Source organism: Tachypleus tridentatus, chromosome 8 (genome assembly GCF_004210375.1).
Source record: "Tachypleus tridentatus isolate NWPU-2018 chromosome 8, ASM421037v1, whole genome shotgun sequence".
Classification (NCBI taxonomy): domain Eukaryota; kingdom Metazoa; phylum Arthropoda; class Merostomata; order Xiphosura; family Limulidae; genus Tachypleus; species Tachypleus tridentatus.
The window spans coordinates 124,358,093-124,373,277 of record NC_134832.1 but is presented as its reverse complement, the minus strand read 5'-3'; the positions used below and the strand labels follow the sequence as shown (position 1 = coordinate 124,373,277).

Below are 15,185 nucleotides of genomic sequence, written 5' to 3'. Positions count from 1 at the left end.
CTAGTAGTACTGTTACAGACGGTGAATAATGTTGATGATACAGCTAGTAGTACTGTTACAGACGGTGAATAATGTTGATGATACAGCTAATAGTACTGTTACAGACGGTGAATAATGTTGATGATACAGCTAGTAGTACTGTTACAGACGGTGAATAATGTTGATGATACAGCTAGTAGTACTGTTACAGACGGTGAATAATGTTGATGATACAGCTAGTAGTAGCATTGTTAAATACAACGGAGACTGTTGATGATTCACCTGGTAGGACTGTTACATACAATGAAGACTATTGATGATAAATCTATTAATATGATTACATATTTTGAAGAATGTGGATGATACAGCTAGTAGTGTTGTTACATATATTGAATACTCTTGGTGATACAGCTAGTGGTACTGTTACATATACTCAAGACTGTTGATTTTTCAGCTATTAGTGCTGTTATATACAATCAAGACTGTTTATGATACAGCTTGTAGAACTGCTACTTACAATGAAGACTGTTGGTGATACAGCTTGTAGAACTGTTGCAGACAATGAATAGTGTTGGTGAAACAGGTAGTAGTATTATTACATACAATGAAATTGTTTATGATACAGCTAGTAGTATTATTACATACAATGAACAGAATTGATGATACAGCTAGTAGTATTGTTAAATAGACTTAAGATTTTCGATGATAAAACTAGTAGGACTGTTACACAGAATGGAATTTTTCAACATACAGCTAGTGTACTGTTACATATATTGAATGATGTTGGTGATACAGCTAATAGTATTGTTAACTACAATTAAGACAGTTGATAATACAGCTCGTAGGATGGTTACATACAATGAAAACTGTTGATCATACATATATTATTACTGTTGCATATATTGAAGACTGTTGCTGATAGAGGTGGTAGCGCTGTTTGATACAATAAAGACAGTTGATGATACAGCTAGTAGTACTGTTACGTATACTGAATGATGTTAGTGATACAGCTATTTGTACTGTTACATACAATGAAGACTGTTCATAATAGAGCTAGCAGTACTTTTACGTACAATGACGACTGTTCATGATACTACTAGCAGTATTGTTATATATATTGAAAACTGTTAATGATGCAGCTAGTAGTACTGCTAAATAATTGGGAAGACTTCATCACAGAGCTAGTAGTACTGTTACATACAATGGAGACTTGGTGATGCAGTTAGTAGTACTGTTACTGGCAGTTAATACTGTTGGTGATACAGCTACTACTACTGTTACATATATTTAATACTCTTGGTGACACAACTAGAAGTACTGTTATATACAATGAGTACTGCTGATGTTACAACTACCAGTCATGTTACATATATTGAAGGTTGTTTGTTGGTCATACAGCCAGTAGTATTGTTACATATATTTAAGACTGATGACAATACATCTAGTAGTCTTGTGACATATATTGAAGACTGTTGATGATACAGCTAGTAGCACTGTTACATACAATGAAATCTGTTAATTATGCAGTTAGTAGAATTGTTACATATATCGAAGATTCTTGATGATACAGCTAGTAGTACTGTTACATATATTTAGTACTGTTCATGATATAGCTATTATTACTGTTACATACACTGACGACAGTTGATCATACAGCTAGCAATGCCGTTTGAAAGAATTATGACAGCTAGTAGTATTATTACACACAATGAATACTGTTGATGTTACAGCTTGTAGTACTGTTATACATACTGAATACTGTTGATGTTACAGCTTGTAGTACTGTTATACATACTGAATACTATTGATGTTACAGCTTGTAGTACTGTTATACATACTGAATACTGTTGATGTTACAGCTTGTAGTACTGTTATACATACTGAATACTGTTGATGTTACAGCTTGTAGTATTGTTATACATACTGAATACTATTGATGTGATACAGCTTGTATCACTGTCACATATACTGAAGACTGTTCATCAGACAAGTAGTAATATTGTTAATTACAATGAAGACTGCTCATGATAGAGCTAGTAGGACGGTTACATACAATGAAAACATTTGATGATGCACCTATTAATAGTTACCTATATTGAAGACTGTTGCTGATAGAGGTAGTAGGACTGTTAGATACAGTGAAGACAGTTGATGATACAGCTGTTAGTACTGTTACATATATTGAATACTGTTGATGATACAGCTATTGGTACCGTTACATTTGATGAAGACTGCTGATGATACAGCTGTTAATACTGTTACATATATTAAATACACTGAAGACTGTTGATGATACAGCTAGTAGTACTGTTACATATATTGAATGCTGTTGGTGATACAGCTATGGTACTGTCAGTTCTGCTGATGATACAGCTAGTAGTACTGTTACATGTTTACTGTTCATATACAATGAATTACATACAATGAAGTCAGTTCATGATACAGCTAGTAGTTCTGTTACATACAATGAATACTTTGTGACACAGCTAGTAGTACTATTACATATATTAAAGACTTTTGATGATACAGTTAGCAGGATTGTTATATACAATGAAGACGTTTCATGATACAACTAGTAGTACTCTTACATATATTGAATGCTGTTGGTGATAAAGCTAATTATATTGCTAAATACAATGAAGACTGATTTGTGATACATCTAGTAGGACGGTTACATACAATTAAGACTGTTCATAATACAATTAGTTTTACTATTTCATATATTGAATGTTGTTGGTGATACAGCTAGTAGTATTGTTACAGAAGGTAAATGCTGTTGGTGATACAACTAGTGGTATTGTTACAGACGGTAAATGCTGTTGGTGATACAGCTAGTGGTATTGTTACAGACGGTAAATGCTGTTGGTGATACAGCTAGTAATGTTATATTGTTTAAAACAATTAAGAAAACTAATAATATTGTTACAAACAGATATGAAGTGATATAGTAAGTATAACCTTAGCAAAATATTAAGACAAGCCAGAGAATAATAATCGTGGGTCCTGTTATAGTCATCCGAGCAAAGTAGAAGATGGTAGTGAATTAAAACAAGAGACAATACAACTTGTTGGTCATGTTATAAACTAGGAACTCAATAACATGTAGAAAGTAACATATAACTACGACAGGACGGATTAAAATACGAGTCAGTTTTCAGACGATGAAACAAAGAGAAGTTAGAAATGTTATGGATAAATATATCCCGAGTGAGTCTCCAGTAAGTTTGCACACTTGCATCGCTAATATCCGGTATTTGAATCCAGAAGGTAGATACAGTATTGATGGACAATTAAGTAACTTTGCACACACACACACACAAAGACAAGAACAACACCAGAAATTATGGCAGAATGGGTCTTTTCACAGACAACCAAACAAATATCAGATGATTTAGAGATGAAACGCTACAGTTTGTAGGATTAAACTTTTTATTACACATCCTTTTTGTTAAAATCGTAATGTTACAAGCGCCATAAGATGTGTTGGTTCACGCAATTCGTGGCTTTGTCTCTATTTTATATTTTTAGGTAATTATACTTATAATTTTATTGTCGCTACTCGTTTTAAAATTACCTCAAGAATATACTAAAAGCAGTATTTTCCACTTGTGCCAACTGACCTTAAAAGTATTGATCGTTTTTACGGAAACTGTTGAGCCCTAGAAAATACGTTCGTAAGTTTACACCTTATATTCATAATATTTTTAACTCCATCTTGTTATAAACGGGTCCGGCATGGTCAGGTGATTAAAGCACTTCGACTCATAATTCGAGGGTCGCGGGTTCGAATCCTCGTCACATCAAACATGCTCGTCCTTTCAGTCGTAGGGTCGTTATAACATGACGGTCAATCCTACTTTTCAGCGGTAAAAGAGTAGCCTAAGAGTTGGCGGTGGGTGGTGATGACTAGCTACCCCCCTCTAGTCTTACACTGCTAAATTGGGGACCGCTTGCGCAGATAGCTCTCCTGTAGCTCTACGCGAAATTCAAAAACTAACAAACATCTTTCGAGTAAAACAAAAATTTATGTAAAATATATACTCATAAAAGGAACCAGAAAATACATCTAGAGTTCGTAAAGACACGCATAGAACAAGTATTTTTAATGTAACTCTTCAAAATAAGTTATGAGGCAAATACAACAAATGCAATTATATTTTCTATAAAAACACACGTGCAGTAATGTATATTACAGATACAATATAAATTTATGTGATTACTTAAACAGCTTGTTAATGTATGACTGAAATATTAACAGAAGGAATTAACTACGAGTTAATAGTTTAAAATATTACATATCTCTGGTCAGACCAATCGACGTTGACAACTAGAAAGATTAAAATGTTAACGTTGGCTAAAGGAGGAAACATGGTCGAATTATTGATCCGTCTGAAATGCCTGATATAAGAGAAAATGTTTATGTCCTTTATATCCACTGCACTGTTCTGCGATGTGGCTATAGATTGATTCCGGGAGCACTGCAGACTTGGGGTCAGAAGTAGATCAATCAAAGAGGAATACGGAATCTGTTCTTCTGTCACAGACATCAATCATAAACTGTTAAAAACACTGTGAAAATTAATCACAACTGAAGAACTAAAATGTAAGTATCGATTTTTCTAACTTATAAATTAAATTATTTCGTGAATCCAAAAACATAATTTAAATTCGCCAGTTATTTTGTTTAGAGGTAAATCTAGAAGGTTATAACGCTAAAAATATGGGTTCCAAACCCGCTGTGGGAGCATCGCAGATTGTCCATTACGTATCTTTGCTCTTGAAAACAAAGAAAGTTAGTATTTTCAAAAATGTTGTTATTCATTTCCAAGTACTTTTGCGATTTATAAAACAAAACAAGTGTAGAAACTTATCTAGTGTTACAAATAAAGTATCTGGAACAAACAAGAATCAGCTTTCAGACATCGGATTACAAACGTACAGATTGCTTCCCAAGTTGACATTAAAATATGTAAAGTTCATTTTAATGTGCAATTTGATTAATACAGAAATTCTTTTTTTAACTAGTATTATAACTACCGAGTAAGTCCGGCAGCATGAAACTTGTTGAGAGGAAAAAGATGATTCATTTGAGCTTTCAACAAATCTACACACATTTATACAAAAAAAATTACTGTTTGTGAAATTGTTGTGCATTACATTCGTTCACCTTAATTTAACCTATACGTCTGTCAAACCTCTGTGAAAATGTAATAAGTTTGAAATATAAGTTTGTTTGTTTGTTTTTGAATTTTGCACAAAGCTACACGAGAGCTATCTGCGCAAGCGGTCCCCAATTTAGCAGTGTAAGACTAGAGGGAAGGCAGCTAGTCATCACCACCCACCGCCAACTATTGGGCTACTCTTTTGCCAACGAATAGTGGGATTGACCGTCACATTATAACGCCCCCACGGCTGAAAGGGCGAGCATGTTTGGTGCGACCGGGATGCGAACCCGCGACCCTCAGATTACGAGCCGCACTCCTTAACACGCTTGGCCATGCCGGGCCTGAAATATAAGACACCAAGAAAAAGTTGTATCATCAAATATAGTGCAATTTCAATAACGAACTAATAATTTTAAAATATTTATGAAAGCACTTTCAAACGAAGACTTAGTCCCTATAATGACACCAGCAGGCTGTAAAACTTACTGTGATTATAAAATGATTGCAATTTAAAGCAATTATACGAACATTAATTTTTGGAAGCTGTAAATTTAAACTAGGGATAAATCAATAATGGACTGGAATAAACGACTTCTGCTAAAATTACTAGATTTCAATAATCTCAGAAAATAATTTGGAATTAACTCAAAAGATCTTGTTCAATAAGGTTTAACATCATGATACGGAGATACAATCTGGGAAGAAAGTTATCGAACGACTTATTACTGTATAAGAATAATTCCAACAAAGTATTGAAAGATCTTTTCGTATTTCTCTCATCCAAGAACTTTGTTTTAAAAATTTTATTTGCAGTTTTGAAGAGCGAGGGATTGTAAACTGCGTGTTTATGATATGACCAGGGTCTTGCTACAATATGATAAAGTGAGAATTTGTTTCTTTGTTTGAATTACACGAGGGCTATCTGCGCTAGCTGTCCCTAGTTTAGCAGTGTAAAACTAGAGGGAAAGCAGCTAGTCATCACCACCCACCACCAACTCTTGGGCTACTATTTTACCAACGAAAAGTGGAATTTACAGTTCCATTATAATGCTCCCATGGCTGAAAGGGCGAGCACATTTGGTGTGATGGAGATTCGAATCTGCGACACTCACCAGATTACAAGTCGAGCGCCCTAACCACCAGGCCATACCAGGCCTAAAGATTAGAGAATGATTGAATGTAGAGAGAAAAAAATCAGACACATTCCAAAAAAAAAACATATTTGAAAATATCTTTCCACAAAGAGAATAGCCAAAGTAAGATGAAATCGGAAAAAAAAAAAATTACAGAAGCATAAGAGAGATAAAGAGGTTATGTATCGATCAAGATTGTAGGAAAAACTTAACGACTAAAGGAAAAGCGCTTGACAGTTCACGTAGATCAATGATTAAGTTATGAGGGAAATAAAAATATACAATTTTACTTGATGAGGAGCTTTGTAAGCGTTGTGATTATTTATCAGCTGAGAAATAATTCCGTTTGATGCACTAAATAGATGTTCTTTAAAATATCGTTGGTTGGAAACATTTTTTTTTTTTCAATTTCGTGCAAAACAACTCGGGTCTTGCTACAATATGATAAAGTGAGAATTTGTTTCTTTGTTTGAATTACATGAGGGCTACCTGTGCTAGCTGTCTCTAATTTAGCAGTGTGAGAGTAGAGGGAAGGCAGCTAGTCATCACCACCCACCGCCAAATCTTGGGCTACTCTTTTACCAACGAATAGTGGGATTGACTGTTACTTTATAACGCCCCCACGGCTGAAAGGGCGAGCATGTTTGGTGTGACGAGGATGGCTGGAAACAAAAATGAAAACACTTTTTTTTTCAAACATAATAATCGCATGAATAAGTGTTTTCGTCTCTAAAATTCGCAATGGAATTTAACTGTCTTAAATTTGTAACTATCGCCCGTTTTGTACGTTTTTATACCACTTGTACATTAGTTTGGCCAATAACTTTAAAATAAATTTGAAAGTGCATATTTTTAATTGTTTTTTTAACAGCTTTGTATAAGAAGTCAAGAAGTCATTGACAATTGTCAAAATTATTGTTATAAAAATTGAATGCAACTTTATTAACCGTTTTCCACTAATTACAAACACTAATTATTTGCTACATTATAAAAATAAAAATTAACCAAGCTTACTGAATTTTTCTTCATTATTTTCCTTTCATGTTTAAATAAACATATTCCAACGAATAGGAAGTAGATATCTCTCTAAAAAGTTAAAATATATTTAGGCCCAAAAAGTTTCTGATAAAAATACATTGATGTAAATTTTGTATTGAATTTTGACTTAACTTTTTATCAAAATTTTGTTGGTTCATTTTATGTAATTCATACTCAATCTGAATTAATTAATCTCTCCTTAGTCATTGTTATAACTTAAAAATGTTTTTATAGGAAAATTCCACACTTTCTTGAGGTATAATATGAACACACATGACAATGTTGAGTTCCCTCTTGTATATCGGTGAACTTAACCTAACTGACTCTATAGTTAATGAAATGTGGCACATATTTAGTGCTGATTTTGTGCTACTTTCTGCTGCATGTTCTCTGCTTTGTGCAAGAACTACACTAATGGAACCATCTCTGTGCAGTTAATAACTTCAGAGCAGTTTTCATATTACTGACTGTGACGCATATTAGGTTTGGCGAAGATTTAGTGTTCCTTTTGTGGTCTTTTGTGTTATAAATTCCAAAATTAATGTTTCATTGCAGCCAAACGTATTTTACTACCCGTGTGCCAAATCTCCCTCTACTCATATTACCACCACTGGCTGTGATTCATACGAAAGTTGGCTTATTGTGTCTTTGTTTTTACGAACCAACCTACAACATGAAAGTGGCAAAATATCTCGCGTTTTAAACGTAAATTAAATTAAAACAGGTAAGCTTAGATAACTTTACCAACATTCCTATAAGCGAGTACTGTTATGAAGAACAAAGCGACTCTAAGCCCGTTCATATCAAAGAAGTCTGGTTGTTGTCACATAAAATATTTCTGGAGTTATTCAGCCATAGCTTGTTACATCAACTTTGGCCAAATCCTTTGATATGGAAACTGGAATTTGAAAACGTACGCAATTACTATCCTGTAAATACAGTTGTAGTGCAGCACAAATTCTAGGTTTTTCGACACAAAAATCAGCACTAAATAAATGCCAAAGTTAATAATAATTAGAGTTAAAAAAGAACTGCTATAAACTCAGACTCCTCCCTACATATAAATATACATATTTTGAAATAAATCTGTTCTAGTGCAGCACACGATCTGGAATTTGTGGTACAAAATAACAACACAAATCGAGCATTAAATATGTGTAAAAATGTAATAGTTGGTGAAGGGGATAAGTAGGTTAGAAACATAAGTCTTTCCTATTTAAGTGTTCGTTTATGAGAATGTAAACTCATTATTGTAATAAAATCCGCGTAACCTTGTAAACAGCATGGATACGTAAATTAACAAACAATGTTCTGTGTTTTATATGTAATAATGTGTCTTTGTACCTGAAAACGTTATAATAAGATTGCAGAATTAAAACATATTTCAGGTTATATGTGAGAGTATGTTCTGTGAAGACATTTGCTGTTTATATTCTTGTTTATTAAACATTGCTTCAGAATGTCCCAATTTAGGTATGTAGATATGGTTGATTTGTAAGGATATTAATACACTATATTAGGTATAATAAGGTTATTTGTCAATACTTTTTGTATTATATCATTTCTTACGTAAAACTTTCGAATTTCTTGAGATCTTATGAGCGCGATGAATCAATATCTTAATCAAATTAATCTGTTAAACTTTCAAAATTAAAATTGTTGTTTATTGTTTTGAAACAAGCAGAGAGCTACACAATGGGCTATCTGTGCTCTGCCCACCACGGGTATCGAAACCCGGTTTTTAGCGTCGTAAGTCTGCAAACATACCGCTGAGCCACTTCAAAATTAAACCAGAAACCTAAACACACCTTTTTATTACATCCCCTCTAAACTTGCAATAGTTAGCAATTTAACTGAACAAAACAGGTCCTACCTGGTATTTTACTGTTTATTGTTGAGGTAATAACGAATCCAAGACGCATGTATAGAATCTGTAAAGATGGACAAAGGTATAATCAGCATTCCAAAACAGTATAATAGCTCGAAAAACGCTGGATAATATTGGAACAAGAAAGCATCTTATTATTTTATTTATTTTATTTTTAGAATATTGGTATGATGCTACACAAGGAATATCTACAATAACCGTCATTAATTTGGGGCTGACAGATGAGAAGAAAGGAGGCTAGCGACACTACAAATTTTGGGCTACAGCTTTGTTTTTTCAATCACTCAAAGCCCCGAATTTCAGAGCGAAACTTCGTGGCAACTGAACAGGAACCGTAAGTCCTTGAGTCCACATTCTGACAAGCGAATCACTAAGATCACGTCCAGGTACGAGTTATTAACAAATGAAGAATCTCGTCTTGATCTTATAGACATTCCATTAATCTGTCCAGATTTGTTTTTACCAAACTGAAATGTGTGATTCCCTTGTGACAAATTCTTTTACTAGAAAAACTGCTTCAATCTAGAAGAGGTGCACTATTTGCTTTTTCTTTACCTACGAGGTCAGCGCTTAATTTTATGGTCTATTTTTGTGGGTTGTTAACATAAAGAGACAAAGAGATTCTAGATGAAGCTAGCACCTCATTCTTTAACTTTAAACTCTGTACTTCTCGTGGTAATTCAAAAATATCTTCAAGACAATTTTAATTATTGCGACAAAAATATTTGAAATTCGTAATACTTGTGTCTGTGTTTAAACCATAAATTTAACTGAACAATATTTTTGATGTATTTTAAACGTATTAGTCGGTTCTTTAATTATAATAAGATGCGTTGTTTTAACATTTACTAAACATTTTTGTAGTTCATATTATTTTGTCCCAGCATGGCCAGGTGGTTAAGGTGCTCGAGTCATAAGCTGAGGGTCGCGGGTTCAAATCCCCGTCGCACCACACATGATTGCTCTTTCAACCACGTGGGCGTTGTAATGTTAGGGTCAATCCCACTATTCGTTGGTAAAAGAGTAGCTCAGGAGTTGGCGGTGGGTGGTGATGACGAGCTGCCTTCCCTCTAGTCTTACACTGTCTTAAATTCAAAAACAACAACAACTAAGTCCTAGCATCTTGATTGTTGAAGTGAGTTTAATTAAGTTCACGAACCAGTATTTTCATCACAAAATTACTCGAATAAATAAAATATTACATTATCTGGAAAGTCAGTAAAACAATATTTGTTTGATGTGACCTTAACAGATTTACTTTAAACGCTTTTCCTAAATTAATTTTAAAGAAAGAATAACCCAATTTATTTACAAATCAATCAAACGTTTTAAATTTAAAAAAGAAAGTTGTTTCACCTGATTGTGCTAGTAGTGCAGAAACTTACTTTTAAAGAATAAGTTGTAAATATTAGTTTTAATAGAAAAGAATGCTGACCAACAGACTCACGCTACATTCCAATAAGACCAGGGGAACTGAGAATCTATTTTAGTTAAAGTGAACATCAATTTTACACGCCAGCTGCGAGAAAGCGAAGCACAAAATCCAATTTTACAAATGGCCATGAAATCGTTGCACATTTTCAAGAAAATAACTTTAATTATTTCTGTGTAATGGATTGTGTAACTAAAAGAGAAACTTCGAGGTTTTCTTCTCAAACGTTTAAAGAAACGTTTGAGGTCATAAACTGAAAACATATTTTATTTCACGCGGTGTTATTGTTTGTTTTGTCGCAAAACTACACAAAGTGCTACCTGCGTTGTGTACACGGCAGGAGTTGAACCCTAGACAATAGAATTATGGCCTATGAATCTTACCCGTCGAGACGCCAAAGACCATTTATTTTACAGCTTAACGTTTTAGCTCTGTTACTGCGTAATGTTATAAACGTTGATGATATAATAATTCAAAATACACTTACCAGCGAATTGCTCGTACGAGTTTTATATTAATTCAAGAAGATACCGGTTCATGTAGGAATCCATTCTCTAAGCTTATTCTAGAGATATTTCAGAAAGTTTCGAAGTCAAACGAAATCTATCTCAAATAACAACCTTCATAAAAATGATTGGAAAGAACATTAATCACTGCACTTTGCTATTTGGTAAAACATTTTTTGTTTCTTATATTTTTTTTATATGCGAATTTTATTAATAATTCAGAAGAGGGCGTTACTTTTTTTTCCTGACTTCATTTTAGAAATATATTCTTCTTATATTTCAAAATATAAAAAAATAACAAAAATACGACTGATAGAGTAGTTTATCTGATATTTCCCTGTCGTTTAAATGTATGTACATTTTTTAGGATTTATTAGGGATTTGCTATTTCAAACACAAACGACACATTATTTGACACGTGGGTTAAACAGCTAAATTAGCTACCTTACGGTTTAGACACACATGTTCTTCACTTAGAACAGCCAAAAAATCAGCAGCACCCAATGTTTATACGCCTACTCTAAATCCATTAGTGGGATTGACCATCACAGTCACAATGCCCTCTCCTCTTAGCTGAAAATGTGGAGAGTGTTCAGAGGTATATTGCGGCTCGAACCCTGGGCCACCCAATCCAGCATGTTAGCCACTAGTTGAGGCCTGACCGTTTATTATTTAGAGAGATTAAATATTATAGACGAAACTGCAATAAACAACTCATATTTATTCATAAAAACTGGCAAGATCATAAATTTTACATAAATAAGAATTTTATCCCCAATGGGCAGTTAATTGTATAACTATTGTGTAAAAGCGATATTTTACCTATAATAACAAGCACACAGACAGCATGCGAACAAATTCCAAATATAAATGTTATCTCGGTTAGAGAGAGAGAGAGAGTCAGAGCTTGGCAATAGGTTCAGAGATTTAATCGATTTTGACAGGATAAAAGCATTGACTGGTGTATTTGTTCCGGCGGAGAAACGGAGCCAACTACGGCATGCAGACTTATAAATCTATAACTGAAACGGAAAAGGTAAGTGAAGTCCAGCTCCTTAAAGCTTTGTTACAGAGAAAGGATATTGGCTGAAAAGTGATCTCATGATTCTTTAACTGGAATAAGTGTGATGGAACTGTTAATTTATGCTAACTTATTGAAAACATGAGACATAAATCTGTGAACAGAGAACAACGGCAATAGAAACATGTCCAGTTAGAAACAGCACCGCATTTACATCAACGTGTACGATGATTCACAATTCACTTAACATCGCTGGAGCATTGCGAAAACTGGAGGGTTGGTTTGGTTTTTGAATTTCGAGCAAAGGTACACGAGGGCTATCTGCGCTAGCCGTCCCTAATTTAGCACTGTAAGACTAGAGGAAAGGCAGCTAGTCATCACCGCCCACCGCCAATTCTTGGGCTACTCTTTTGCCAACGAATAGTGGGATTGACTATCATATTATAACGCCCCCACGACTGAAAGGGCGAGCATATTTGGTGTGATAGGGATTCGAACCCGTGACCCTCGGATTACGTGTCGAGTGCCTTAACCACTTGGCCATGCCGAACCACATAAAGGTGCATAAACGATGTTTACGACGGAAACACTTTGCAGCGCACTATTTAACCACCACAAAGTGTTTGTTTTTTTAATAACGCAAGTCTTTACGACCCCGGTAAGAAGCTAATGTGTCAGGCTGTTTACACGTGGTAGCTGTTAAAGGTACCGTGTTACGTTCCATTCTCGCCTTTCAGTAGAATTAGCTCAATGCGCTCTAATGGCGTAGTCTTCACGTTCTCAACACGTGTCCTTCTGCAGTAAAACTAAATAGATGTACAAATCCAGCCTCTTTAGTCTTGAACAACCCTCTGGTGACCGATAGATACGTTTGATGATTGTCTTCCAAACAATCTCTAAATTTTGCGATGCCCCGACAATATGACGCGAATTTATGAACCACAATTTAAAGAACAGAAGTAAAATTATCTCGTTATAAATGTGCTTCGCATACTTTAAACAAATACGTTTCTTGACAACTAAGTTCAGTATTAATTAAATATATGATGATAATTGTATAAACTGATTAATTATTTCATACAAATACAGTAATTCAAAAAGAAATTGGATTCATTAATTTAGAATAAATTATACTGCAGTTATACAAGTAATGACGTAAAATCTCAAACTAGATCACATTTTAATAAATGCACAGAGAATGAATTCTCGTATAATTGTTCTAAACACAGTGATTATATACGAATTGTGACCTTCAATACAGTGACGTTAATTACGCCGTGGCACATCAACGTACTTATGGCTCAGCTGTTACCAGGCTACGTGTGAATATGAGAAGATTATTTCAAATTGCACATACTTCATAATTGAGAAAAATGTTTGAACGTTAACTCTTGCAACTTGGATCACTAGTGAATGATGCGGGTTCCTTTGTTCTATATGATAATAGTTTGAGTTGTTAATCCTGTTGCGCAGGAACCTAACTATTTGGTAGTTTAATGCATGAGTTACATCTTTCTTTTGATCAAAGTGTACAATACTGTCACTTCTCTATCCAGCTATCGCGTGACAGATCACGACAACAGTTTGAGAAGTCATGAATGTATCACTTACAGTAATAACATAGAAGAGATGGAATATTCCCTTTCATCATGTCACATCTTAATTTCATAGTGCGCCATCCAGTCGTCAAGCCAATGAATTACATGCGACATCCCAGACAAATGTACTTAGTAAAACACCGCATTTTATGTCAGAAAAAAGGGGATATACGATTTTAGATCTTTTTGTTTTTTCCAATGGACATAAAATATAAATCCAACGAGTTAAGATCCAACATCGACTGTGTAAAGCTTATAAATCATAAAGTCATCTTCATCTATTGATTACGTCATCAGGAAGAAAAGTTAAAACTGAGATGACGGTGACTTGAGGACAATGTTATTTCTTAACTTGTATTTAGTATTTAAAAAATCAATATTTTGGTTATTATAAGAGCAAAAAGCGTTATATTTACTGATTAACAGCTTTTTATTAAAATTATTTTATTTACAGAGGATTTTCATTTTACTCTTTGTTCTTCGAAGAGTAATATTACGTCAGCGATATTCGCCACGAGAGAAAATGAAACTATTCGTATGCCGAAACTTAGTCTAAAATTAAAAAGATCGAAATATATGTGTGCGTGTTTTCTTATAGAAAAGCCACATCGGGCTATCTGCCGTGTCCAGTGAGGGGAATCGAACTTACTGCTGTCCCAGCGGGAGACAGATTGAAATAACTGACGATGTTTGAGAGAGCGCTGATGTAGTTGTTAATTAGGCCTACCAATATTACTTTGTACACGTTACTTCTTTAAGTATACTTTAAGAATAGTTTTACTTCGTGTTTTAATTAATTTTAATAGCTTCAGTGAACATTCACTAAGCAATAGCTAAAAACAAGATTTGTTTGGTGAGAGTAACAGCTTATTTACCCAGATCGTTTGTAAAGGTCATTATTTGCCGCAACTAAGAACTTTAACAAAGATATAGGAAGTTTCAAAACATTATTGTAAGCAGTGGGGAGATAACTGCTTCTCTTACCTCTGAAAACTAAGAGTTACACCATTTTTCATTCATTATTTAAACTAAATAATACGTACGGTATAAAAACTAAAAAGTGTTTACATTTTTAATTAAATGCTAAACTCTTCTTAAACATTTTTTAAGTGCCACTCCCTTCAAATAGCGTCCTTCGCGCGAAATTGTGTAACATCAAATTCTGAACCGATTCCTTGAAATCGTTTGGTAACTTATCTCCACCCAACCTTCAAATCCTTGTTAGGTAACTATTTCAAAGTGAAAATAATAATGTCTTGTGTGTAGCTTACAGCTGGTATTTGATTCAATGATAGCTAGTCGAAAATCCTGCTTGAATGAAGATAAACTTGTCATATAATGCATGATTTATCACATTAGTATTTAAAGTAGGAAATTAAAAAAAAAAAAATGGCAAAAAGTGTGCGTGACTGATTAGATCGCCTT

At 34.1% G+C, this 15,185-nt stretch overlaps 1 protein-coding gene across 3 annotated transcripts in view; it reads left to right on the top strand.

The window, feature by feature from the left end:
* LOC143223407 (uncharacterized) overlaps positions 1-15,185 on the top strand; it is a 44,040-nt gene that overhangs the window by 4,602 nt on the left and 24,253 nt on the right. Inside the window, exon 2 of one of the 3 annotated variants that reach the window (XM_076451351.1) lies at positions 9,362-9,589. The exons of 1 other annotated variant lie outside the window; for it this stretch is intronic. The gene's annotated coding sequence lies outside the window, so the exon portion shown is untranslated. Of the gene's footprint in view, positions 1-9,361; positions 9,590-11,463; positions 12,178-15,185 lie in introns of those variants that run through there. One more of the 3 variants, XM_076451352.1, reaches the window with a different exon arrangement.